This window comes from Miscanthus floridulus, unplaced genomic scaffold (genome assembly GCF_019320115.1).
Source record: "Miscanthus floridulus cultivar M001 unplaced genomic scaffold, ASM1932011v1 fs_122_2, whole genome shotgun sequence".
Lineage (NCBI taxonomy): Eukaryota > Viridiplantae > Streptophyta > Magnoliopsida > Poales > Poaceae > Miscanthus > Miscanthus floridulus.
Window position 1 is genome coordinate 58781 of NW_027096224.1, and position 5449 is coordinate 64229.

Sequence of the window (5449 nt, forward strand, 5' to 3'; positions counted from 1 at the left end):
GCCTCCGAACTGCTTTCAGTGGGCTAGTTAGTAAGATGAAGAAAAGGTTACAACCTTGGAAAGGGGGTAATATGACATCTGGAGGAAGGTTGATCCTAACAAACTCCACTCTTAGCAGCTTACCTACTTACAAAATGGGAGTTTACAGATTACATGAGAGTGTTCACCAGCAGTTTGACTCAGTAAGGGCCAAATTTTTTTGGCAAGGTGCTTCGGATAAATTTAAATACCACATGATGAAGTGGGAGAATCTATGTATTCCTAAGGATTATGTGAGCTTTAGCTTAGGGATAATAGAGACTAGGAGAATGAATGATGCCTTACTAGGGAAATGGGGCCTGGAGAATGTTACAAGCTAAGGAGGAGGATATGGTGTATCAGCTTCTCAAAATGAAATATTTCAAGAATAGGTCGTTTATACAGTGTAAGAAAGACAAAGGGTTTCTTCGCAAAAAAAGAAAAAAAAAAGAAAAGACAAAGGGTCGTCTCAGTTTTGGAAAGGGGTTGTCAATATTAGAGATCTTCTGCATTGGGGCTGTAAAACAAATGTAGGCAATGGTATGAGTGTTTTGTTCTGGGATGATGTTTGGGTTGGTGATATTCCTCTTAAGTTGGAGTTTCCAAGTCTATATGAAATCTGCAGTGAAACTAATGTGGTGGTTAGAGATTTTTGGGAAGGTGATGGCTGGAATATCAGATCTAGAAGCGCTTTAGGAGGGGAGGATATTCTGGAGTGGGATAGGCTCATGGTTTTATTAGATGATTATGTTCTGAATGAGGAACCTGATACTTTCAGTTGGGTCTTAGAGAAATCACAGAGCTATTTAAATTTATGTACAGGTATATGTCTTTTCGGGGTATTACAAATGACAGGATGAAGATTTTTTTTTGAAACGGAGGATGAAGAAATTGTGAAAAACCAAGCTACATATGAAGATCAAGGTTTTCATGTGGCAGGATAGACTTCAAACTGGGGTGAACCTGAAAAAGAAAAAATGGAAGGGGAGCAGCAAATTTTTTTTTTGAAGAATCTGGAGGGGCCAAGGCCCCTACAGTAATTTTTTTTTCTCGAATACGCACGAGTGTGCATATCATTGTATTAGAAGAAAGAGTTTATAATACAAGAGTTGCATTCCCGGCCGTTAGTTAGTTTTTCTGCGGGCGCTACATTATGGAAAAAACAACAACCGTAATCCATGTCTATCCTGACAAGGACCTAGCCCTGCGCTAGCGCACGTAGCCCGCTTGCTCTGGCCTGAATCCATCGGTCGGCTTCGTTCTTGATGATGTGCAGTAGGTCGCCGACGGACGATGTCGATTCCCGGAAACATCTTGCGTTCCGTTCCTTCCATAGTTGCCAGGAGACGAGGGCGAAGAGGGAGTCCATACCGTTTCGCCGATCGCCGGTGCACACTGACCGCAATTGGCGCCACCAGGAGAGCGTCGTTTGGGAGACTGGTGGAACTTGCTGCCCAAGCGCCTGCAGGACATAGTACCATACCTCATGGGTGAGCGGGCATACTGCAATGATGTGGTCTATTGATTCCTGTCCTTGGTCACAGAGGTAGCATAACTCATGTGCCTCGAGACCGTGTCTCGCCCTTCCGTCGCCGGTCCAGTGCCTTCTTTTCATGGCAAGCCAAATAAAGATCTTGATGCGAAGCGGAGCCCACGTTTTCCAGATCAATGTATGGCCTGACATTCTGATGGATCCACTGTGCATCATGTCGTATGCCGATTTGGCTGTGTAGCATCCGTCTGTCGTCCAGCGCCAAATGGTCCTGTCAGGCTCATTGCCAAGATGGATGTCCCCAATGCTTGCCCAGAGATGTAGGTAATCCGTGAGCTCGAGCACAGAGAGGCCTCCACTTATGCAGCGCACCCATGTGCTGTCATGGAGGTCTTGTCTGACCATTAGCGTGCGTCGCACCCGCCGTGAAATTCTCTGGTGCAGGTATGGGGCGATAGTGGCGACGTCCTCCCCGTCAATCCACTGGTCTTCCCCAGAACAAAGCGTTTCGCCCGTCGCCTAGCCTGGTGAAGGTTGACGCTCTGAAGAAGACTTGGACCTCCTTGGAGGTATGGATCGGCAGCTGGTTCCACGCCCGATCTTGATCGGTTCTCTGCAGCCACAGCCAGCGCGTTTGTAGGGCGAAACCGGCTAGCTTCAGATCGCTGATCCCAAGTCCACCGAGCTCCTTCGGCCTACAGCAGGCTTTCCAGGCAACCATGCACTTTCCTCTGACTGACTGGTCCTTCCTGGCCCAAAAGAATCGCCTGCAGATGCCGTCGATCTCTTTCCTTGCCCAAGTGGGAAGATTTTCTGCCATCATGGCGTAGATGGGAACCGCCCGTAGGACCGACTTTACCTAGACCAACCTTCCACTTCTCGCCATTAGCGAACCGTGGCTCGTTGGTAGCTTCCTGTCGATAGCTTGTACTAGTGACTGGTAGTGTGCTTTGGGGATTGATTTGGTACTGAGCGGCAGCCTCAGATACTTGATTGGAAATGTCTGCACTTGACAGCCGAGGATGGACACAATTTCCGGCAGAACGTCGTCGCCTCCGTAGACGGCAGTGACTGAGCACTTGGCTAGGTTTGTGTGCAGCCCTGTTGTTTGTCCGAAAATGCTTAGAATCTCTTTGACTGCCCTTGCCTCCTGGATAGATGGCCGTACGAAGAGAATGGCGTCGTCGGCATAGATGCTGCATTGGAATTTGATTTCCGAAGGGGCTATCTTCTTCAACACACCGTCATTTGCCGCCTTACTGAACAGTCTTTGGAGGACGTCCATTGCTATTATAAATAGCATCGGGGATAAGGAGTCCCCCTGCCGAACCCCTTTGAGGTGCCTGATGGGGTGTCCTCGCTGGCCATTCAGTAGTATCCTCGACGAGGCGGTGCTCAATAGCGTCTCGATCCAGCCGCACCATCTATCGCTGAACCCGTGCGCTTGCAGTACCTCCAGCAGGAAAGGCCAAGAGAGGGTGTCGAATGCCTTTGATATGTCAAGCTTCAACAACAACATGGGGATTTTCTTCTGCCTGATCAGCGCTGATGCTCGCTGCACGTACTTGTAGTTGTCATGGATAGAACGGCTTCTGATGAATGCATTCTGGTTGCTGCTCACCATTTCATCCAGTCGAGGTGCTAGGCGAAGTGAGAGCAACTTGGAGATCAGCTTTGCAAAACTGTGAATCATCGTGATCGGCCTGAAGTCCGATGGACAGTTTGCACCAACCTTCTTTGGTAGTAGCACGATTAGTGCATTGTTCAGGCGGTTCATGTTCCTGGTGTTCCCCAGCTCGAACGCGTGCACTGCCTCCATGAGCTCATCTCTGATGACCGGCCATGATGCTTTGTAGAAGGCTCCGGTGAAGCCGTCCGGCCCCGGCGCCCTATCGCTCGGCAGTGCCTTGATTGCCGCCCAAACTTCTTCGGTGCTGAAATGCAGGTCCTGATCGTCCAGGTTGAGATGGTGGAACCCGAGTGTCTCAAAGTTCAGGGTTCTTCCTCCGCTCGGCGCCGAACCAAACACCCCGGCAAAGTGTTTGTGTAGCGCCAGCTCCATGTCGCTATGGTCCTCGGTGATATGTCCGTCGGCCAGCAGTGCTGGGATGTAGCTCCGTTGTTTCCTGCCTCTGGCGATCAGGTGAAAGTAAGCTATGTTCGCATCTCCGTCTGATAGCTGGCGAATACGAGACCGCTGCCTCGCCATTGTACGTTCCAGCGAGGATAGGCCCAAGCACCTCATCTTTAGTTGCTTCCTGAGACCGTTCTCTGCCAGTGATAGCTGTCGGCGCTCTTGCGCACAGTCTAGCCGAAGCACCAGCTCTCTGGCCAATAGAAGCTGTGTTTTGATCTGGCCAATTCTTTTCTCCGACCAGCTCTGCAGCTGGCGCACCAGTTTCCTAAGCATCAGGTCCAGCCGTGCCAATGGGTCGCATGCCACCGTGGGTCGCTTCCACGCCTGGGCGATGAACTCGTCATAATCCTCACACTTTGGCCAGAACACCTCGAAATGGAACCGGGGCTTTCTCATCTGGGCCAAGTTTGTTTGTAGAAGTAAAGCGCAGTGGCCCGAGGTCTCTGAACCCAGTCCACACAGGTGCGCATTAGGGAACAAGGTGTCCCAGTCTAAGGAGACTAGGACTCTGTCTAGACGGACGAGGGTCGGGTTCGCACGTTCGTTGCTCCAAGTGTAGGACCTCCCGTGGAGGTGGAGATCCTGCAGCTCCAGCGTTGCCACCGTTCACCTGAATCTTCTCAGGTTTGCTCTGTGGACCCTGTCATTGCTCTTGTCTGCTTTGTTGAGGATGAGGTTGAAGTCCCCTATTAGAGCCCATGGTCCGTGGCATGCATCCCTGACGGCCTCCAGTTCTTCAAGGAAGAGAGCCTTGTCTCCGTCCTCTTGCGGCCCGTATACGGTGGTCAGCCACCAACATGACGGGCCTACGCCAGTGATGGCTGGCAGTTCGATGGAGACCGTAATGGAGTAGTAGCCAACCAGCACCTCAGAGATAGTTACATCAGGTTGGCGTCCTGCGATGAGGATGCCACCACGAGTTTCTGACGCCGGTAAGTAGGCAAACTCCGAAAACGCAATGCCCAACATCGACAGAACCATTGTATCAGTTATTACATCGAGCTTGGTTTCTTGAAGGCACACTATGGATGGCCTTACGTCATCAATCAGCGTACGTACTACATCCCGCCTTGCTCGCGCGTTAAGGCCGCGCACATTACATGACAATACAGTTGTGTTATCCTTAGCAGCAAGACAACCGGTTGTTGTGGGTCCTAAGTTTAGGCCACCGCGGCGAGTGGCCAGCGAGTCATCTTGCCGGCGCGTGTTTTGTTTGCCTGGAAGAGGTTGTCCAAGGCCTCGACCTCCTGATTCGTCATTTCCCTGTTGAAGAAGGCATCGTAGTCGCGCCTTTGCCCAGAGGATGGTTGGGCGTTCGGGTGCGTGAAGCCCAACCTCTTCATGGTGATCACTTCTCCCCTCTTGGACACCGGTATGTGTCCCAACTGTTGCGCCGCGATGCGACGGCTTCGTGTCGGAATGGGTGCCTTCTTTGCCGGCGGCCTCTGCTTTGGCGGCGATTTGATGAGTGGTGTAGGCCGCTTCTTTTGGACGTCGTTCGCGAACTTGGCTAGGCAACGGGCCGCCTCCGATGCGGTTGGCGTTGGGTCCCCACCTGGCATGGTGGCCTGGTTATCGAACGCCACTGCCGGGTTCGTGGGCGTCCCCGTAGGCATGTTGGAGATTTGCGTCTGCGCCCCAGCGACCGTAGACGTGGCGTTTGTCTGGCAGTCGCACGTAGCAGGCAATTCCTCCACCGTGTTCGCGACATGCGCGCTTGCCGCGCCAGCCTGAAGTGCCAAGGCCGGCGCCGTGGGTGATTCGACCCGTCCGATGGCTGTGGCCATTTCTAGTTCCGCGGC